General features: G+C 42.0%; 1 pseudogene across 1 annotated transcript; it reads right to left on the bottom strand.

Annotated features, from left to right (window-relative positions):
• Positions 1 to 591: 591 nt before the first annotated feature.
• Positions 592 to 1,287, bottom strand: LOC308243899 (calcyclin-binding protein-like; annotated as a pseudogene). Its single transcript has one exon. The product of its transcript is annotated as a calcyclin-binding protein-like (transcript).
• Between the last annotated feature and the right edge of the window lie 22,616 nt (positions 1,288 to 23,903).

Genomic DNA, 23,903 nt, shown 5'->3' with positions numbered 1-23,903 from the left:
GAGAGAGAGAGAGAGAGAGAGAGAGAGAGAGAGAGAGTTGCTGTGCACTTATTTATTCATTCATTGTTTGATTCATGTATGTACCCTGACCAGGGATCAAACACACAATCTTGGCATATCAGGATGATGCTCTAACCAACTGAGTTACCCAGCCAGGATCAGTATTGCAAATGTCTAATAACTTCGTAGAATTTCTGATATATCTATATTAGTATCATAGATCCATGCACATATAACCTAAGAAGATTTATTATCACTTTTTTATGCAAATTGTCAAGTTTACTTTTTACTTATTCTGATATTGGTGGAGGTTGATGACAAGAACTTAAAGGCAAGCAATAACTTGTTTTCTACCTCTTAGCTAAACAAAAATGCACACCTTGTGGCCTTTTCATTAAGCCAAACTTGCTTTTGCTTTTATACATTTCACATTAGAAGGCAGTATTACCCTTTCTTGAACAAAATGATCAGGTTACTGAAGGACCATCTTTAGAAGAAGTGTTTAATAAGCATATTTTGTTTAAATAAATCTTCCAGCAAAAAATGGAGGATTTATTGCCTTTGCTTAAGAGAAGGCTCTGTAGCATTATCTCAAAATTCTTCATCTCCTTTGGCTTGTTTCTCTCTTGGTTCCACCCAAGCCTTATTAATGGTTTGTTTCCTATCATCTCCATCTTCATACATTTTCTTACAACATTCGTCAACCCCTCGCTAGCCTGTTTCAGAGTCATAAGAGGGCTTTTCTTTCCCTTTTCAACTCCAGTTGGGTAGTCCTACTACATGTTTTTTTGTTTTGTTTTGTTTTGTTTTTTGCTTTCTTTCTATACAATATAATCCCCATATCTATCTTGACTTTTTTGGAACTGCCTTCCACAGAGATGGGTTTCAAGAGGTCCATGCTCATGGGGTAAATATTCCCATTTTAACTATTTACCAAAAGGTCAAGTGCTCTCTCTGTGACATGTGCCAGCAGGTTCTCAGTGGGGACTGGATGACCTCCAGTTAAGGTAATGTGGATTCTCACAAACTTGTCTGGCTGATCCCACCCATAATTACTGATTCCCACTGTATATCCCATCGTATGGGAGTGACCACCACAGCTGGGTTTTCATTGTCCACAGGTTCTGCTTTCCTCTGTACTTTCTGCTGCATCTTGTTCTTGATTTCGGTCTGTCTTAGATTTTTCAGCTGTAAGAGCATCATGTACTCTTTTTTTCTAGTTACCTTTTCCAGAAGCACCTTCTCCTCTTCTAGATCCTACTGTAGCTCTTCCCCAGCTGAAGCCATGGTCCGGTTGTGTTGGGCAAGGCCCGAGCTGCAGTGTGCCTGGGGATGAGCAGGAAATGCTGCCCCAGCTTCAGTGGCAGTGCCCACGGGCTCTTTCATCACTTCTTAGTTGACAATGCTGCCACACAACTGGGAATAGCAAAGAAACCTAACTGGCCGAACGTCTCTCTTTTACAAGGTGACAGATTTTCCAGGAGTGCTCTGGGAAATCTTCGTTTGATGTCAGACTCCAGTTAGAATTGGATTTTGGAAAGTTGTCAAAAATGTCTAAAGGTGTGAACACTTGACTCCATAGGATCACCGGTCCCTGTGAAACCATACTTACCATTTCACCAAAGTGACAATTCCAAGATTTCCAAGGCACATACAGAAAGCTAGTTATTAAAACTTAGCTCTTTTAATATTGAGAAGTCTTGATTTTCTTAAGTAAGCCAAGACCTGATAAAGACAGCACGAAGCTCAGGAACTTCTCTAAGACGCAAACTGTTGGTTTCCTAGGCAGATAAATTAAAGGGCAAAGGAAAACCTTTTTCACAATTTCTTATTAAGAGCAGGCTAATAATCTAAGAAAATTGTTTTGTTTCAAAAAGAGAAAACCAAGTTCTAGTCTTGCATCTGTGTGTTATTAATACCAAGACTAATTTTTTAAAAACTCATATAAATAAATTCATCCGATGTTGGGCAGCGTTGGCCACACAAGAAAAAATTCCTTTTTGTGATTCCTTGTTCAAAACCCTTCCAAAAATCGTTTTTAATTCATTCATTTTTTTGTGATACTCTTTTCTTCTCTCTCATTCTGGAACAGTCATTCTACATTCAGACAAAATTACTCTTCTTTTCCCCTAACAAAAATACATACTTCATGCCTTTCCTTATTGAAAAATACATCATCTTTTCCTTATATGCAGAGGTTTGGGGTTTTTTTAACTCTTATTACTTCTAGTAGATTTATTTACAATATAGAATTTTTAACCTTAATTTTCAATGAAAACTAGAAACGGGCAATTATGAACTGTCTGTCACAGTTATTCTATAGCAAATATCTGAATACATCATTTTAAAATTCTCTAGAGCAGTGGTTCTCAACCTTTCTAATGCCACGACCCTTTAATACAGTTCCTCATGTTGTGGTGACTCCCAACCACAAAATTATTTTCGTTGCTACTTCATAACTGTAATTTTGCTACTGTTAATGAATCATAATGTAAATATCTGTGTTTTCCAATGGTCTTAGGCGACCCTGCTAGTGGTTCTCAACCTGTGGGTCGCGACCCACAGGTTGAGAACCGCTGCTGTGGAGCCTAAGACCATCGGAAAACACAGATATTTACATTATGATGTTATGTACATTTATGTTATGTACATTTTGTTCTGAGGTTTGATGTTATAAATATGTAGTAGAGATCATATAAGCATGTTTGACTAATAAATCTTGGTAGGAAAACAATGTACATCTGCATTATATTTAATGCTAAAAACTTTGCAGACATCCCTGTTTTATTTTACAAACAATTTTAAAACTACCTTTATTTACCAAAGAATATCCCAGAGCAAGTGAATTAAAAAGAAAAAAAAAACACTTGGGTTAATTTCTATATTTCTGAGAGTTTTAGGAAAACTTAGTTTATATGAGTATTTATTTCCTTCTAAGCTAATTCTAATAGAACTCCATTGAGGATGTTTATAAATTAAGTTGGTAATATTCAGAGATGGAAAAAATATCACATACATGTAGCATACATGCATACATAAACATACAGGCAGATGCAAACAGAGATGTTACAGCTTTCATTCTACAATTTTAGTCATGAGTCAATAAAACATAGTAATAGTAACTCACTGGTTTATCTCCACTTTATATCTTTACCTAAATTGCATTTCCAGCAAATAGCACAAGTTAAGGTTACCTGTGAACTATATTTGTGAAGACTTCTAAGGCTTTCTTTTGCCCTGATGTCTAAGCTGATGGAGGCCATGAACTAAGTCTTAGGGCAGTGACTGAGGAGTTACCTAGCAGCTGTCTGGATATCTCCAGTGCACATCTGAGTAGACAAAATATTAATTTCTGCTTCTAAATAGGTGGTGTTGTTTCTATTTTTAGCTTCAGGTTGTTTTTGGAGGTCCCCAGTCACCTGAGAGCCCCTGATGGAGGGTAAGGGGGATTAAAATTCAAGTGGCAGAAAAGTCTGGCCAGGGGGGCAGAGGGATGGAGGAGATAGAGGTGTGAAGGGTGACATACAAAAGTATTTAAGAGAACTGGAGGGAATATTGAAGATGGTAAGGGGAGGAAGTGGGTGCAGACACAATGGGAAGGGAGGCTTTACAGGAACCAGTTTGGGGAGAATGTAAGTTTTCCAAGGAGGCCGATGAAGTTCCAAATTATCCTCAGCAAAATCATGTCAACAAGAAAAATAGCAGAGTCGGCAGAGCATTCGGTCAGTAGAGGTTCAAGAAGGGGGTTTCAGTTGACTGAGAAGCTCCCACGGGAGAAGCAGAGTCCAATAGAGAGAGCATGGAGGCATCCCAGAAAGCCAAAAAGAGACATTCCAGACCAGAGTCAGGGAATGATCCCCCCTCGGGAAAGAAAGTCAGGCTCAGCAGGTCCTCTTCAAACAAGGAAGCCTGGGACTCTGACTCAGCTTCTGGTGTAGACTGGGAATCTTAGGAATCAAAATCTGCCCTTCCCAGCTTCAACACATGTCTGTCTAGAGTGCTGGTTCAGGAATCAGATCCTTAGTCAAAGTGCTCCCTTCAGGTCCTGGGTGAGAGGTCTGGGATCCAGTGATGAATCTGATCCTGTCTGAGTCACAGCACCATAATTGCTAAGGAAAATAAATCCATGACACTTGTTAAAGATGATAAGGCAGACTATTAGGGACATCGCCATAGGTGTAGAGAGCTCTGCAATGAGATTTCGCAGTAGCGGAGAAAGATTGGGCTCAACTCAGAATGCAGCATGGGCAAGTGGAAGTTATAGCCAAGGAGCAGGGTGGGGCAGTGGATGGGAAATTACTAAGAAGAAGCAACAGAGGTAAAAAGGGTTCTGGCTAAACCCCCCAAACAGAATTCTTGTTGAAGACAGGCCAGGGTGATCAGACATCACCTGGGAAATGTTGGAGGATGAGGAACCTGGTCAGATATTGAGGATGAGCAGATATTGAGAATTGAAGGGGGGGGGGGGGAGGGTCCTGGTAAAACTGACTTACCAGAGTTCTTGCTAAAACTAAATTATGAGGAGTACACAAATGGGCCCAGAAGAAAGTTCCGGAGCCTGACTAAAGTTTGGTCAAGCAAGGAATCTGTCAGTAGATTTATTTTTTTAAATATATTTTTATTGATTTCAGAGAGGAAGGGAGAAGGAGAGAGAGATAGGAACATCAATGATGAGAGAGAATCATTGATCGGCTGCCTACTGCATGCCCCCTAATGGGGATCAAGTTTCCAACCCAGGCATGTGCCCTTGACTGGAATTGAACCCAGGACCCTTTAGTCCATAGGCCCATGCTCTACCCACTGAGCCAAACTGGCTAGGGCAGTAGATTTATTTTAAAAAGGAAAAGAATAACAAAATTGACCAATGGGGGATCTCAAAAACATAACTTTGTATTTTCCTAAATTTACCTCAATACCATCCGGCCAGGATTCATTAAAGGTCTCATCCCCAGAAAATCATGTGACCTTTCCTCTTCAAAGAGATTAACACGACCTTTGGGGAAAGTTCATGAAAGGAAGCAATCCAATGAAAAGAGGGCAGTATCCCGTTGCAGGAATGCCAATAATTCTCCATAATTTACCTAACTTGAGTGCCCCACCCTGAGTCATTTCCAGCAGCTCAAGTATCCTTAAAGGTTTTATAGCTGACAAAATATATTGATTTCAGCATTATTTTCCTAGAATCTCATAATTGAAGTTTCTCCCCATGACTCATGATCAAGCAAGTAAATTATAGTGGCTTTTCAGTCCGTTAAGCCTGGGTTAAAATCCTCACTCTTCAACTTCACGATGGGCCCCTGGGAAGGTCTTATGACCACCCTAAACCTTGTTTTCTTGATTGTAGACTAGGAATCATAACTGTACCTGCCCCCACAGAGCTGCTTTGACAGTGATTAAATGCAATCAGCATTTAATAAAGGGTGAAATTTTGAAAAGAAAGGATAGGTGGGGGGAGTTGACAAAGTCTTGAAATAGTGTATGGTCCCTAAGATATAGATGTGCCATAGTCCCTAAGATATAGAAGTGCCATGGTCTGTAAGATATAGAAGTGCCATGGTCCGTAAGATATAGAAGTGTCAATAGCAGGAAAGAAAAGTGCTGAGGGTTCTGCCTGGAGAGGCCTGTGGTGTTGAAATAGAACTTACAATTGAGACTTGAGTAGGGAAGGACATCTGCTTGGGGACTTCTGGTCAGAATGATGCTTAGGAAACTAGTAAGAGCTCAAATAAGTGGAAGTAAGTTAGAAAGTTGAGCAAAAAAATGAAAGGAGAATGACCGACCCCCTTCCTGCCAATTGTGAGCTGCGGCCCATGAGAGCTGCCTTGTTACCGCTGGATTCATTTCTTGCTGTAGTTCCTTGGTCTTGCTGAGCTTGGCTTTGGGTACTCAACATTTTCGGGCTTGACCTGATTTTCTCCAGTAAGATTTTCTCTTTCTGGAAAAAAAAAAAAAATGCACTAAAAAGAGGGAAACTATATAGTGAGAATGCCAAAGAATGTCTGAGATTATGAATCATGGGGAAGAGAATTCTTGAATTTATCTTTCCCAAAGTTATTTTTATCTAGAAGAGATTTCCTTCTTGTGTCCCTGTATGTACAATTTCTTTTTTTTTCTATTAATATGGAATTCTTCACGAATTTGCATGTCATCCTTGAGCAGGGGCGATGCTAATCTTCTCTGTATCGCTCCCATTTCAGCGAGCACTATACAATTTCTTAAAACACTATACAATTTCAATTTCTTAAAACACTTATGAAGTTCCTGCTTGGGGAGAGGGAGAGAGAGAGAGAGAGAGAGAGAGAGAGAGAGAGAGAGAGAGAGAGAGAGAGAGAGAAATTGATCTGTTGTTCCACCCATCTATGAACATATAGACACTTTGAATACCTGTTTCTATCTCTGTCAGCTCTTTTCTCTCACACCCTTGTCGCTGTGAGAAGCATTTGAACAGGCCCCACAAACGGAGTAAATAACCCCACGAAGTTATGTCCTGTGCATTTTGGAGGCTGAGGTCTGAGGAATGAAGATTGTCAGTACAATACACGCAACGGCTCGTGGTGTTCTGGATGTTGCAGCTCATTAGTTGTAGTAAGGCCTCCATGGAGTGGCCTGGTTTCCTGCCTCCCCAAGGCAACCAAGGGGGAAGGAGCAGAGAGCATCTGTACTGTGCCCCACACATCCCCATCCAGGGTATATACCACCCACCTCAGGCATCCAACAGCCCCATTGAGGAAACATGGGCCAACCTCCTACTCCATGTTACACGAAGCAGGACTAGAAAAGGGAGTGGCTGCAAGTTTGAGATGTCAGGACCACCTAATGCACTGCAGATTCTAGGATCCCCTTGATCCACAGGATAGACTAACAGTAGTATAGAAACATATTTTATGTTTTGATGGAAAACCATGCATACCCCTCTATAGCATACCCTTCCAGGCTGTGAGATTCTAGCCTGTTCATTGTATTTAAATTATGTTGTAAAGCTTTGTGAATTGTAGACAACTGATAGGTAATTACTTTCTATCCTGTCTGGTAGTGACTTAATTGATCCTCCTCCCCCAACCATCCTTAGCCCTTTGGAAAAAACAGTTTTATCTCCATTTGCAATTCACCCCAACATTTTATTTACTTGTATAAATCTGTGCTGTTTGATTTTTTTCCTTTGAAACAATTGTTGAATAGTGTCTCCCCAAAAGATATGTTGAAGTCCTAATTCCTAGTACCTGTGGATGTGACATTATTTGGAAATAGGATCTTTGCAGATGAGGTCATTAGGGTGGCCAATATGACTGTGTCCATATAAAAGAGGTGAAATTTAGCCGGGCTAGCGTGGCTCAGTGGTTGAGTGTTGACCTATGAACCAGGAGGTCACAGTTCAATTCCCAGTCAGAGCATGTGCCCAGGTTGCAGGTCAATCCCAATGTGGGGAGTGTAGGAGGCAGCCAATCAATGATTCTCTCTCATCCTTTATGTTTCTATCTCTCACTCCCTCTCCCTTCCTCTCTGAAATCAATAAAAATATTTTTTAAGTTAAATTTGGACAAAGAGACGGGCATGCATCCAAGTAGAACCCCATGTGAAGAGGTCAGGGAGAGAAGGCAAAGATCGAGGTAACACAAACACAAACTGAGGACAGCTAAGCACTGCCAGCAAACCACCAGCGGCCTGGAGAAAGGTATGGAGCAGACTCTCCCTCATAGCCCTCGGAAGGGACGAACCCTGCCGACACCCTGATCTCAGACTTCCAGCCTCCATTTGTGTCATTAAGCCACCCAGATTGTGTTACTTTGCTATGGCAACTGTAGCAAACTAGTAAGCCAGTTATAACATCTGGCTAGTTCCCTTGTATAATACGAGTAAAATAAATTTTTAATTAAATTTTATTGGGTGACATTGGTCAACATGAACATATAGGTTTTATGTGTGGATTTCTAAGTTAAAAAATCTGTATATAGCACCATGTATCCACCACCTAAAGTCAAGATTTCTCCTGTCACCTCATATTACAACCCTCTTCTCCCCCAATCCCCAGTAACCCCCAGCAACCACTGCTGTTTGTGTTTATAAGTTTCAGTTTTATATCCCACATATGAGTGAAATTGTATGGTTCTTAGCTTTTTTTGTCTGACTTATTTCACTTAGCATAGTGTTCTCAAGGTCCATCCATATTGTTGTAAATGAAGCTATTTCATCCTTTCTTATGGCTAAGTAGTATTCCATTAGTATATGTACCACATCTTTATCCAGTCTTCTATCACAGGGCACTCTGGCTGTTTCCATGTCTTGGGCACCATGAATAATGCTGTAATGAACATAGGGGTGCATATATCTTTGCATATAAATGATTTCGAGTTTTTCGGGTATATACCCAGAAGTGGAGTTGTTGGGTCATATGGCGGCAGCTCTATTCTTAAGGTAAAAATAAATGAATGGGACTATATCAAATTGAAGAGCTTCTGCACAGCAAAAGAAACAGACAACAAAATAACAGCAATAAACAGCAGCCAACTAGATGGGAGATGATATTTGTAAACAGTAGCTCCAACAAAGGTTTAATTTCCAAAATATATAAAGAACTCATAAAACTTAACACCAGCCCTAGCCAGTTTGGCTCAGTGGATAGAGCATCGGCCTACGGACTGAAGGATCCCAGGTTTGATTCTAGTCAAGGGCACATGCCTGGGTTGTGGGTTCGATCCCCAATAGGGGGTGTGCAGGAGGCGGCCATCAATGATTCCCTCTTATCATTGATGTTTCTATCTGTCTCTCCCTCTCCCTTTCTCTCTGAAATCAATAAAGATATATTAAAAAACAAAGCAAAGCAAAAAAAGTTAACATCAAACAAATAAACAATCCAATCATAAAGTGGGCCAAGGACCTGAAAATACAGCTCTCCCAAGAAGATATACAAGCAGACAATAGATATATGAAAAGATGTTCAACCTCACTGGCAATTAGAGAAATGCAAATTAAAACTACAATGAGATACCACCTCACACCTGTTAGAGTGGTGATTATCAATCAACAAGACAAGCAATAGAGAAACCAAGATGGCGGCATAGGTAAACACCTAAACTGCTGCCTCGCACAACAATTTCAAAACTACAACTAAAAGACAGAACGGACATCATCCAGAACCACAGGAAAGCAGGCTGAGTGAAAATTCTACAACTAGAAGGAAGGAGAAAAGCTCACAGAGAATTGGAGGTACGGCAAAGGGGCTTTGTGCGCGCAGAGAGGAAGGGTGGCTGAGAGCTTGGCTGACTTCCTCTGGCGGAAGGGGGAAGGAAGCCTCGGACCGCGAGCTGGGAAAGGCAGAAGTCTGAAGGCGCACACGGGCCAGTGCGCACAAAGGCTGCGGAGGTAGCCATAGACTTTCCCTAGTGAAAGGGAGTCAGAGGATCCTGACTGAGCCCCAGTTCTGACTGCAGTGAACCCCGGTTCCAGGCGAGCCCCTGGGGACCCACGCTCTTGTAGGGGGAGTCTGGACTCTCGGGCGGAGACTCAGGAGCCGGGGAAGGCGGAGGACTGAAAGTGCGCACACGCGCCGCGCCGGTGCGCACAAAGGCTGCGGGGGTTGCCACAGGCTTTCCCTAGTGGAGGGGAGTCAGAGGATTCTGACTGCACCGAGCCCCAGTTCTGACTGCAGTGAACCCCAGTTCCAGGCGAGCCCCTGGGGACCCACGCTCTTGTGGGGGGAGTCTGGACTCTCAGGCGGAGACTCGAGCTGGGGAAGGCGGAGGACTGAAAGCGCACATGCGCGCAGGGGCGGGGCTGACAGGAAGCCAAGACTGAGACTCCACCCCATCCAAGCTGAGCACAGAGGCTATTGCAATTAGGCAAGTCTAATCCTATAAGGCTGTCTCCAGCACCGGGCTTCTCCCAGCATAGACACAGCTGATCCTTACAGCCAACTGGCCAGGAGGTCAATTCTTCCCAGTGATACCAACAACAATAAAGACTTAATTACAACAAGGCTGTACACACAGTCCACAAAGGGGTGCACCAAGAGTGTCCACCTCAGGTTAACTGGGGAAGCAGACCCACTGGGCCATATTGGAAACCTAGCACAAATATCTACCTTACCAACTCAGGGATTCAGTGAAAATGCGGGGTCAAAGAATCAGATCACAAACGAAAGAAATGGAGGAAAACAAACGACTGGATATAGAATTCAAAACCACCGTTATAAGACTTTTTAAGAATATCCTAGAAAAGGCCGATAAATATAACGAGACCCTCGAAGATATGAAAAAAGACCAACTAGAAATTAAACATACACTGACTGAAATAAAAAATATTATACAGAGACCCAGAAACAGAATAGAGGAACACAAGAATCAAGTCAAAGAATTGAAATACAAAGAAGCAAAAAACACTCAACCGAAAAAGCAAAAAGCAAAAAAAAAAATCCAAAAAGTTGAAGATAATGTAAGAAGACTCTGGGACAACTTCAAGCGTACCAACATCAGAATTATGGGGGTGCCAGAAGAAGAGAGAGAGCAAGATACTGAAAACCTATTTGAAGAAATAATGACCGAAAACTTCCCCCACCTGGTGAAAGAAATAGACTTACAAGTCCAGGAAGCCCACAGAACCCCAAACAAAAGGAATCCAAAGAGGACCACACCAAGACACATCATAATTAAAATGCCAAGAGCAAAAGACAAAGAGAGAATATTAAAAGCAGCAAGAGAAAAACAGTTAATTACCTACAAGGGAGCACCCATACGACTGTCAGCTGACTTCTCAACAGAAACTATGCAGGCCAGACGGGAGTGGCAAGAAATTTTCAATGTGATGAATAGCAAGAACCTACAACCAAGATTACTCTACCCAGCAAAGCTATCATTCAGAATTGAAGGGCAGATAAAGAGCTTCACAGATAAGAAAAAGCTGAAGGAGTTCATCACCACCAAACCAGTACTATATGAAATGCTGAAAGGTATTCTTAAAGAAGAGGAAGAAGAAAAAAGTAAAGAGAAAAAATTATGAACAACAAATACATATCTATCAACAAGCCAACCTAAAAATCAAGTGAATTAAAAACCTGAGGAGCAGAATAATCTGGTGAATATAATAGAATCAGGGGCATAGAAAGGGAGTGGGCTGATAATTCTCAGGGGGAAAAGGGTATGGGGGGGTTCATGAAGAGAATGGACAAAAATCATACACCTATGGATGAGGACAGTGGGGGGGAGGTAAGGGCAGAAGGTGGGGTGGGAAAGGGGTGGAGGGGAGCTATGGGGGGAAAAAGGAGAAATAATTGTAATAATCTGAATAAAGATTTATTTAAAAATAAATAAATAAATAAATAAAAAAAAAAAAAAAAAAAACAAGACAAGCAATAACAAGTGTTGGAGAGGTTGTTGAAAAAAGGGAACCCTCATTTACTGCTGGTGGAAATGTAGACTGGTACAACCACTATGGAAAGCAGTCTGGCGAGTCCTCAAAAAAATAAAATTTTAACAGTTGTTCATTTTATATCTGTATTAAAGTCATGAGTTTACCTTTTTCTGAAAATTGCCTCTCAGTAAGATAAATGGATCTTCTGTTGTCCCTCTCCATTCATAAAGACTTCTCAGCCAGGACAATTGCTCAATAGTCTTTGTTTCATTGAGTTATTGGGTTGCATAAAGGCATCACAGTATATCTTTTTAAAAACAACCCATAGCCCTAACCGGTTTGGCTCAGTGGATAAAGTGTCGGCCTGTGGACTGAAGGGTCCCAGTTTCGATTCCGGTCAAGGGCATGTACCTTGGTTGCGGGCACATCCCCAGTAGGAGGTGTGCAGGAGGCAGCTGATCGATGTTTCTCTCATCAATGTTTCTAACTCTCTATCCCTCTCTCTTCCTCTCTGTAAAAAAATCAATAATATATATATATATATATATATATATATATATATATATATATATATTTAAACATAATTGGGAATTAACCTTTCAAATGGGCTGCCTCCCCTCATTCAGATAAAGGATGGGACGGAAATGAAGCCCTCACAGCTGCCAGGCTCTGTGCTGAGCACTTGATAGTCTGTAGGACATTTTTTAAATGCCTACCCAGCAGTCACCCTCCCCCTTCAGTGGTAAAGAACTCCAGTGTTGGAGCAGTAGTGTTCCCCTTTCCCCCACTTCTGGGGGAAGGAGACCTTATCCTGATTGCTCTAGGACTGACACGGGGTCCTGGTCCCCTTGCCAGTGATTAACCAGACATGGCTGAGAGGAAGGGCCAGAGGAAGAGATTCCAAAAGTAAGGTCTCATGCTCTTAAAGGAGCTATGTGAGGAAAAGCACACTCTTTTTATGAGCCTACAAGTGATGCCAGAACCATGGCATCCATCTCGTGGTCACGAGAACAACTAGCTTGACTAAGGGCAAAACTGGTCACACCAAATATGAAAGAACAGAAAGAAGGGAAATCCCTGGCTTCTTGATAACATTTTTGAGCCACTGAACTAACCAAGGCTGAAATTGGTTTTCCTCGAGGCTTCCTGAAATGTGAGAAAATACGTTTTCTTATTGAAGCAAGTTGAATGAGAGTTTTCTATTCCTTACATCCAAAAGCATCCTGTACCCTGTAAGATATCTTTGAACTTTCTCATTTTACTGATGAAAACCTGAGGTTCAGATAATTTATAACTTGCATCCAAGGTAACCTATCCAGGGTCACCCATAAGACAAAATTTGTATCCAACTCAAACTCCAAACCCATCCTCTCTCCACTACCATTTACCTCTTCCGTGTTTATTATTGGTCACTGGAAAAAGAAAAAAAAAAGACTAATTTCTTCTTGTTTTTTGTTTGTTTGGTAAAGTGTCATAAGAGGCCATAGAGCCTAGTGGGTAAGGGCAAACTTCGGTGTTGTGCGGATCTGGGTTTAAATCTGTCTCCATGTGACCTTAGGCAAGTCACCTAACCCCTTTAAGCCTCAGTTTGCTCATGTAGAAGGGGATAGAAATTACTATAATATAAGGTTGTGATGAGGATGAAATAAAGCTATACACATAAAGTACTTATCACAGATCCTGGCACGTTATACATGCACAGAACAAAATTGGTTCCTATTATTGTGCCCTGCAATGCTACCCTCCCTCTTCAATAGACAGCTGGCATTTTTATTGTGAAGAGAACATCCTGTTCCCCATGCACAGAGTGGTGTCAACTTGACTCCAGACTCAGCAGGGTCTCCCCTCACCCTGCTAAGACTGTGAGCCCTTCCTCTTCCTGCCCAGCCAGCACCATCAAAAGAGCCCAGCTCCCCGGGAGCCCCTGGCATTCCTTGGTGGAGCCCAGCCTGGTTTTGTCTCTCCTCACATTACCGCCCCCACCCCCCTCCAGGGCTCTGAGAGCTTTGATGTTCACGTGGCTGCCTGGCAGGGGCAGGAGGATAAAACCCTACTTGTTCCCTCTCTCTACAATAAGACCTTTGGTAATTTAGAGGGACACAGAGATAAAAGACTGGGGGTTTTTTCTTTCTTTTTCTTTCTTTTTTTCAACAACAAATGGTGGTTTGTCTTTACCAGCTGCTCCTTCAGAGCCACACCAGCATCAAAGAGCATGAAATCTGCAAAAAGCCGAGGCAGGGGAGATCTAGCCCACCCTGTGGGGAATTCGCCTGCCCACAAGACAGAGTGGGGGAAGGGGCCCTGTGTGCAGTGTGTCCCACTGGGGTGATCTAACCTCACACACCCACCCCATCCCCAAAAGTTTGTTTTCTTAGCATTCACACTGTGCCACTTCAGGCTTGGCACACAAACAGGAGAGGGACAGGGAGGGACCTGGAGAAAGGCAAGCTCAACTTGTCTCGTGGGTAAATCTTGAGTTGATTTGACATCTTCCAGTCCAGAGGGCTTAATGTGGGCAGGCTGTGTATACAGAACCTTCAGGCACTGCTCCAAGTCCACGTGACCACGCACAAGTGGAGGAGGAAAGAGAATAATCCACCTGCATGACAATGAGGCCTATGTGTCCTATGTGTCAGGCTCTGTGCACACTATGGGGTAGGTGGGCTACTTTCCCCATTTCACAGATGTAGAAACGGAAGCTAAGAGAGCGAAAGTCAGTTTTCCAAGGTCACATCCTAAGGGGCAAGGGCAGGAATTAGATCTGCACCAAATTCAGACCTGCACCAAAGTGTGTGTTCTTAACCAGAGGTTATAATCTTCTCTCTGCAAGGATTATGAGTGACTTAGAAAGCTGTCAAGCGAGATACACTTGTAGGACATGTGTTACTCATTGAGTTGTGTCTCCAAAAAAGATGTTAAAGACCCCAGTGTCTGTGAATGTGACCTTATTTGGAAATAGGGTCTTTGCAGATGTAATGAAGTTAAAATGAGGACATACTGGATTAGCGTGGACCTTAATCCAATGACTGGTGTCCTTATAAGGGAAGGGGAATTTGTATACAGAATCTGCACAGAGGAACGAAGACAGCCATGTGTGGCAGAGGCAGATACTGGAGTGATGCTGACACAAGTCACGGAATGCCAAGGACTGCTGGCAACCACTGGAAATGAGGACGAGGTGAGGAAGGGTCTTCTCCTAGGGCCTCTGAGAGAACACAGCTCTGCCAACATCTTGATTTGGGGCTTCTGGACTTCAGAACTGTGAGAGAATAAACTTCTGTTGTTTCAAGCCACCAAGTTTGTGGTACTGTGTTAAGGTAGCCCTAGGAAACTAATGTAGCATCTCTCTTTGTGAGGTTGGAGAGAGAGAGAGTTGGAAGGGGGGTGGGAGCAGGGCGTGAGGATGCTAGTGAAGTAAGGGATGAGAAAGAAAAGGTGAACTAGAACCAAGTTTGATGGCTCAGCTCCTTGTAAGTGAGAAGAGTGAAAGAAAGTTCCGACACTGCCTGCCAGCGAGGGGAAGGATTGGGAAAAAGCAGATGCTGCCATAGTTGGCCCAGTAACAATGACCTTGCCCCACACCACCACGCCAGCCTTCTTACACCTCAACAGGGCTCTTACATCAGACTCTTCTTCAGTTACAGCACTCAGGGAACATGTATTTAGCACTCACAAAGTAACTGGTGCTGAAGGGGCTGGGAATGAGGGCCAGAGAGCAGCATAAGGAACAAGGAGCTAGGAGCCTTACAGTTTATTTAGCCTGGTGGTTCTTCCCCTCCCTGTCATCCTAGAAAGTGTGTACTCTAACCTCTAGCCCAGGGGTGGGCAAACTTTTTGACTCGAGGGCCACAATGGGTTCTTAAACTGGACCGGAGGGCTGGAACAAAAGCATGGATGGAGTGTTTGTGTGAACTAATATAAATTCAAAGTAAAGGAGCGGAGGGGAGAGCAAGAGAACCGGATAGAACAGCCGGATCTGGCCCGCGGGCCATAGTTTGCCCACTGCTGCTCTAGCCCATCCCAGGTTGGATGGGACATTCACCCACCTCGCTGGGCCCTTTCACACCCCTTTATCATAATGCTTAGGCATTGCCCGGCCAGCAGGGCTCAGTGGTTGAGCGTCAACCTATGAACCAGGAGGTCACAGGTCCATTCCCCATCAGAGCACATGTCGGGTTGTGGGCTAGATCCCCAGTGTGGGGAGTGCAGGAGGCAACTGATGGATGATTCTCATTCATCATTGATGTTTCTATCTCTCTCTCCCTCTCCTTTCCTCTCTGAAATCAATAAAAATATATTTTAAAATCATAATAATGCTTTGGCATTGTACTGTGTTTCTCTTTATATATTTGTATACAAATACAGGTAGATGATAGATAAATGGATAGATGATAGATAGATAGATAGATAGATAGATAGATAGATAGATAGATAGATAGAATGGCTCCTCCATTAGGTTGTGGGCTCCTGGAAGGCAAGGCAGCATCCTGTTCAACTCTGCCTGGCCAGTGCCTTCACAGATCCTGCTGATAGTAGTTGATAGTAAATAGTTGATCAATAAATGTCCAGGGTATTCTAAAACAAAAAGTTTTTAAGTAATTGAAAAATAAGCAAAGGACATAAATGCACGAATGACAGAATGAAGAAATATAAATGGCTCTTAATCACATGGAAAGATGCTCAAATTTAGTCATAATAAGAGAAATACAAGTTAAAGCTACACTAAGACAATGTCTCACCTCTCAGGCTGGCAAAGGTGACAAGATAATGTGTTGGGAGGCTGTGGGACACTAACAGGCTCATTGGTGCTCACAGGCGTGCAACAGATAACTGTAAGGAGGTGAATTAGGCAACGTCTACCAAATTACAAATATGTTTACCCGGGGGAGTATTACAAATATTACAAAATTACAATATGCCACCTCACAGCTACACTTGCAAACGTAAAACTGGAGTGTGAGCAGCATTGTTTGCAAGAGCAAAAGATTTTAAGCACTTCAAGGGCCCTTCTCTGGAGAACTGGGAAAATAAACTGTGGTGCTTGAATAAGAACGAAGAAGATAAAGACTATATTCGTAAGTGCTTAATTTGCATTAAGAAACACTGGGAGGAGTCCCGTGAAACTCGTGACTGTGGTTCCCTAGGAGGGAGCAGGGAGCAGAGTAAATAGCTGGGGAGGGAGCAAGATTTCTCAAGTCATGGTTTTCACATCATTTTTATTCATGTATTTCCTAGTCAAAAATAATAATAAATAAAGATTAAAAACAAAAATGCATATAATATCAAGTAAGGTTTAGATGATATCGTTGGAAAGGTCTCTTGAACGCTGCAGGCAGGCTCATGAGGAAGAAATAAAAAACACTCAAAACTCAAAATAAATTAAAATTTCAAAATACCTTAAAATGTATCCACTTGGTCAACCAATTTCCTGGAAGATTAAAGATGAGATCTATTTTCCTTAAGAATAAAAACTGCGGTGAAAAACAATACCAGTCAAAAGCCCTTCAGCTATCTGGAGGAAAAGTCCCATTGCCCACTGTGGGGAATTCATAGCTCAGGACACAATTTGCCTAGCTACTCAGTTCTCTCATTTCCCCCCTGCCAATCCCACTGGAATTCCATTTATTTCCTACTTTCAGCCTTCCCTAGCTATTTTCAGCCTCTTTCTCAGGCCCAGTATCCTCACACACCTTGACTTCTTTACACTCCACCATATTCCATCAAAGCCTCGCTCCATACACCTTTCAGATTTTAGTTAAAAACCTAGATGCTTCATGGAAGTGAAATGCCCTGCCCAACCCAGGACACTATAACTCATTAAACCCCATGGAAGACAGAGACCATCATAATGCATTTTATCAGCATTTTCAGATGGAAAAAAAAAAAAAGGCCTAGAGAACGGAGCACTTTGTCCAAGGTTATGCTGTGAGGGGAGGTGGGACCAGGATGGACACAGAGCACTCTGACTTAAGAGCGCAGTCTCACCAGTGCTGCCGCCCTAGATGTCCCCCAAACACTTCATAGTCTCTAGACTTTTACTTCTGCTTATCAACCCTCCATTCATGCATTCATTTATTCCTCAAACATCCATGGCCGCCTATTGTATATCAGACACTGTGCTAAGTGAAGGGGATACAGAGATTAAGGAGATATGGTCCTCGACTCTGAAAAGCTTACAGTCCAGAGAGAATCCACACAAGTAAACATATAGACCCACAGATGGGAGGTTCTGCAATATGAGCTAGGAAAGGACCCCCGTCCACTTGTATACATATCTCTCTTGCTTTTCCTCCTCTGCTCAGGAAGTCATCAGGAAGTCTCCTGCATGTATCACAACTGTGAGGATTCTTCCAGGTGAAGTAAGAGACCCAAACAGACTGACGTACTAACAACTATCAGATTTGGTCATGGGGTCTGCTCTCTTGTAGCGGACAGTTTTATGAGTGTTGTTTCATGTTGAAACAAAAACAAAAGTATTGTGTATTTTTGCTTCTTACCACAAGAATCCAGTTTGAAAACAAAACAGAAAGGAGATTTAATCTGATACTTCTCAGAGTAGAATTCAGAGAAGAGAGCAGGAAAGAAGAGCCCTGAGATCTTACCTATTGCCCTTAAATGTCCCCTTCCTTATCACCGTCCAAAGGACTCGTGTTCCTAGCACCATTGTGCTGACCAAGCTAGAAAGGACTTCCTGCTCACTAGATATGCAGTCTTCCCTATGATCTACTCAGTCGCTACAGGACACGAGTTACTACCCATGTCCCCCCCCCCTCCCCCCAGCAAAGCATCAAAACTAGTCACACACACCTGGGTTGAAAGGCTGTAACCTTAGGCATGACCCAAATTCAAAGTCCTCTTGGGGCACACTCCTAACCAGAAGTCACTGCTGACTGACCTCTGCATGCACACCCATCAGCTCAGCTCCTGAACTAATAGTCATATATGCAGAGCCCTGGCCTGCTCTGCCTAATACTTATTTCTGCAACCATCAGCCTGGCCTCTTGTGCTGCAGAGTGGCAGGGAGGACGGGCAGGCTCTGGGACCTGAGAAGAGATAGGGATTGTTCCACCTGCAGTCACACAGGCTGAGGTTAGGGTTACACTCCAACATGGGATACAAAGGGAGTACACGTGAAAGAAATGCTGTGTGTGTGTGGGGGGGGGTTAATTTATCTTTTTTTTTTCTAAATATTTTTTTTATTTTTCAATTACAGTTGACATACAATATTATATTAGTTTCAGGTGTATAACATACTGATTCGACATTTATATAACTTATAGAGTGGTCAACCAGATATGTCTAGTACCGATATGACACCATACATAGTTATTGCAATATTATTGATATACACTAGGCTGTACTTTTCACCTCTTGACTGTATTTATAACTGACAATTTGCACACCTTAATCCCTTCCCCTTTTCTGCCCATCCCCCAACCCCCCTCCCATCTGGCAACCATCAAAATGATCTCTGTATCTGAGTCTGTTTCTGGGGGTTTGTTTGTTTGTTTGTTTGTTTTATTTTGCTTTTTAGATTCTACATATAAGTGAAATCGTGTGGTATTTGTCTTTCTCAGTCTGTCTTATTTGACTTAGTATAATATCTTCTAGGGCCATCCATGTTGTTGCAGATGGAAATACTTTATCTTTATGGCTGAGCAATATTCCATTTTATATATGTACCACATCTTCTTTATCTAATCATCTATCAATAGACACTTGGGTTGCTTCCATATCTTGGCTATCATAAATAATGCTGCAATGAACACAGAAATGGATGTGTCTTTTTTAATTAGTGTTTTGGGTTTCTTTGGCTAAATACCCAGAAGTGAAATTGCTGAGTCCTTCATTGTCTCTTGTTATAGCCTTTGTTTTAAAGTCTATTTTGTCTGATACAAGTATTGCTACCCCAGCTTTTTTATTTTTTTCCATTTGCATGAATATCTTTTTCCATCTCTCTACTTTTAGTCTGTGTGTATCTTCCGATCTGAAGTGAGTCTCTAATAGGCAGCATATGTATGTATCTTATTTTCTTATTTATTCAGCTACCCTGTGTCATTTGATTGGAGTATTTAATACATTTGTATTAAAGCAATTATTGGTTGGTATATGGTTATTGCCATTTTATTATCCATACTTTTTTTTTTCTCTTAAAGAAGTCCCTTTAACATTTCTTATAATACTGGCTTGGGGTAATGAACTCCTTTAGCTTTTTCTTATCTGGAAAGCTCTTCATCCCTCCTTAAATTCTAAATGATAGCATTACTAGGTAGAGTAATCTTGGCTATAGGTCCTTGCTTTTCATCACTTTGAATATTTTATGCCAATCCCTTCTGGCCTGCAAAGTTTCTACTGAGAAATCAGGTGACAGCTTTATAGGAGCTCCCTTGTTGGTAACTAACTGCTTTTTTCTTGCTGCTTTTTAAAAAATATATTTTTATTGATTTCAAACACAGAGAAAGAGATAGAAACATCAATGATGAGAAAGAATCATTGATCATCTGCCCCCTGCACATCCCCAACTGGGGATCGAGCCCACAACCTGGGCATGCACCCTAGTTGGGAATTGAACTGTGACCACCTGGTTCATAGGTCAACGCTCAGTCACAGAGACACACCGGCCAGGCTCTTGCTGCTTTTAAGATTCTCTCTTTGCCTTTAATCTTTGGCATTTTAATTATGATGGATCTTGGTGTGGGCCTCTTTGGGTTCACCTTGTTGGGACTCTGTGCTTCCTGGACTTGTATGTCTATTTCCTTCACCAGGTTAAGGAAATTTTCCAAATAGGTTTTCAAACATTATTTTTTCAAATAGATTTTTAGTTCCTTGATCTCTCTCTTCTCCTTCTGTTATTCCTAGGATGTAATTGTTGGTGTGCTTGTTGTTGTCCCAGAGGCTCATTAAACTATCTTCATTTTTGGGGTTCTTTTTACTTTCAGCTGTTTTGATTGGATATTTTCTGATACTTTATCTTCCTAACCACTGATTTAATCTTCTAATCTAATTTACTGTTGATACCCTCTAATGCATTCTTCATTTCACATATTTATTCTTCATTTCTGACTAGTTCTTTTTTATGTTTCCTATCTCCATTTTTATGTTTTCTATCTCTTTGTTGACGTTCTCACTGAGATCATTGAGCATCCTTATAACCATATTTTGAACTCTGCATCTGGTAGATTGCTTGTTCCATTTTGTTTAGTTACTTTTCTGGAGTTTTGTTCTGTTCTTTCTCCCTTGCTGGGTAGACATCTTTCTTTTTCTTCTCATTTTGGCTACCTCCCTGATTATCTCAATGTAGTCAATATGTCTCCAAGTCTTGGTAGAGTGGTCTTATGTAGTAAGTGTCCTGTGGAGCTGAGTGGTTCATTCTCCCTGGTCACCTGAATCAGGTGTTCCAAGTGTGTCCTTGTGTTGTGTGTGCCATCCTGTTGTAGATGAGCCTTGATCATTGTTGGAACATCAATGGGAGGGATTTACCTCAGGCTGATTGATTGTGAGGACTGGTTTGGACTATAGCAGAGGAGCTGTTATGTAGGGCTGACCCCACAGAACAGGATTTGCTTAGTGGGTTTCTAGTGCCTGCTTAGACTGTGTGAAGGTGGTTGGTTGGTGCTCTGGTGTGGTCTGAGTCAGGCCACCACGTGTATTGGTTCTGGAACCTCTTGGGAGGAGCTCTGGTGCAGACCAAGATCAGCTGTTGCCTTGGCTCTGCCCAGGGACACCTAGTATGAGCTACAAAGTGATCTGGAGATGGTTGCAGCTTTACCTGAGCTGGGAGAGGCTACACTGTGAATCAGGGCTGGTTTCCACCAATGCCAAGCTTGGGGCTGCTTAGCAAGAGGTATGGGGCATGCCAACGCCAGATGCTACTTGTTTGTGGTTTGTGAACCTTTGAGAGATTTTAGGAAAGTCTGCATTCATAAGCCAAGACAGGCCATTTTTTATGGGAAAGGCATTGGAAATGGCTTGAGTGTGCTTGCAAGTTGAGTGAGGTGGGGTCTCAGGGAATCACCAGGCTGGGACAAAAGGTGTTAGCCAGGCTGATGGAGACTCAAATATGGTGCTGCCTGTGCCTGCATGGGGAGAGGTCTGAAAAGGAACAATGGCTTCTGCCAGCACTTCTGTCTGGGAGAAAGTGGCTCCCCTATTCCTCACCCCAAAGCTAGACAATTCAGCTCCTCCTTGTACATCTCTGGCACCTTTCAAGCTGCTGCCTCAGTGCTGGAGCTCAGAGTTGAGTGAGTCCAAGTAAGTCCATGTGAAGTCCCTTTAAGAGGAACACCTGGGACTCTAGCAGCTCTCTGTCTTACTCAGCCACAATCTCTGCTGGTTTTCACAGCCATAAGTTACGGGACTTCTCTTCCCCGCACTGAAACCTTGGGCTGGGGAGCCTCAGGGATGGACCTCCACAGCCAAGATACCCCTCCCAATTTTTAATCAGCCCCACGTGGGTGTGGTACCAGTCTCAATGTGGCTTCTCCTTTATATCCTTAATTATAAGATTTCTGTTCAGCTATACTTCTCACTGATGGTTGTTCTATAGTTTAATTGTAACTTTGATGTGGTCATGCAGAAATGGTTCAGGTTGGAGGCAGCCTGGTGACCTCAGAGACAGGCCAAGTCTACAGTTAGATGCCAGCTAAGCAAGAGCACCTAAATAATTCACTTTGAAAAGCAGCTACTATTTCCCACAAAGGACCCAGAAAATCTCCTTGACAGGGAACAGTCAGAAGTTCATGGGACTGGCCTATACTTTTGTATGGTTTAATAATATTTTTAATTTTAAATACACAGAAGCAACGTGAGGTGAGGCACTTTATTCTTTCCCAAGCTAGGACCTCCAAAGCCCCTACTCTGGCCTGACCCATTACACATCAACAAGATTTAACCTTATGTCTCTGTAGACTGAGGGTCAGAAACCCAAATGCCTACAGAGATCAGGCAGATTAGATACATGAGCACTTATGTCAGATGGGGATGTGGGTGAATTAGAACTCAGATGCCACTTGGAAGTGGGACAGCTGACAACCAGCCCTAACCAATTGCTGCCATATAGAAGCAGAATCAGTGTTGTTAGTCTGATTTCTTAAAATATATATTTTAAGGAATTGGCTCACACAACTATCAAGGCTGGCAAATCTAAAATTCACATGACAGGCTGGAAATTCATGTTATCGTTAGCATTTTGAGTCTGAATTCAGCAGGACAACAATTTATTATTCATAATTACAATGTAAGCATAATGTTAATCTTACTCAATCACCTTCAGCCATACTCAATGACAAAGAGAAATTTTGTTTTCCTGGAGGTGGAAGTGGATTTACATCCTTCATGCATATTTCCAGTATTGCTCATTCACATGGTCATATAATTATTTGTCTTCCTTCTCCAATGAACTACAGGGTGCCATCAAAAGGTTACCCACAGACCACAGACATCAAAATTTCATAGAGTGCCTGTTAGAAATTCAGGTTCCTGGCCACCCTTGATCTACTTTTTAAAAGAATATGTTTTTCTTGATTTCAGAGAGAGGAAGGGAGAGGGAGAGAGAAATAGAAACATCAATGATGAGAGAGAATCATTGGTCAGGTGCCTCTCACTCACCCCCTACTGGAGATCGAGCCAGCAACCCAGAGTTGTGTCCTGACTGGGAATCAAACTGGGACCTCCTGGTTCATGGGTCAATGCACAACCACTGAGCCACACTGGTTGGGCAGGAAACCGACACTTCTAACAAGCTCCCTCTTTTTTTCTTGTGTATGCTAACATTTAAAAAATCACTGGACAGAAATTGTTTTCTCATTTTTGTTACTCAGTAACCAAGGTCCCTAACACCTAGTGGGAGCTTAACAAATGTTGTACAAATTAATAAATAGTGTCGCTAGTGTATCCTTCAGTTCTCTTGTGACATCATAATATTAAACTTGCAATCTTAATCTCTCTGTTTTCAGTGCTGAGCAACTATTGTCCAATCATCTGTGTTTGTGCCAGTTATTTGTGCCACTAGACTGAAAATTCCTATACTTTTGTCATCCTTGTATTCCTATCACTGAGCCCAATCACTGGCATATGCTAGGTGGTTAGCAAATATTTGTTGAATGAATAGACAGATGGAAGAATGGATAAGTAGATGGAGCTACCTGAATACAGACCACACACTGTCTTATTAAGTTGTGTAAACTTTTACTTGCTAGCTAGCCCCTGAGGTTTATAAATTTCTCATCCTATCTTATTGTAATTCATAATTGCTACAGTTGTTAAGAGTGCATCTAAAACTTTCACTTGCTATAATTGCAACATAGTTAGAACTCTGTAACAATTTCTATAGCATTAACTATAACCCTTTTATCTCTTTCAGGAAAAAAAATATATCATGATGCCCATAATTCAGATTCATGCTATTTTGGAGATAACCTTGAATCCTCTTCGATATAAAAACAAAACTATGTATAAGCTTCGGTGCTTAAACTCTTATTACTATTTTTTTAAAATAAACTCTTTGTAACACCTCATAATCAATCCAGACACAGTGTCAAGACACTCAGGTTAAAAATAAC

Source organism: Plecotus auritus (genome assembly GCF_963455305.1).
Source record: "Plecotus auritus genome assembly, chromosome: 3".
Taxonomy (NCBI): Eukaryota; Metazoa; Chordata; class Mammalia; order Chiroptera; family Vespertilionidae; genus Plecotus; species Plecotus auritus.
This window is presented reverse-complemented; position numbering and strand designations above follow the sequence as displayed.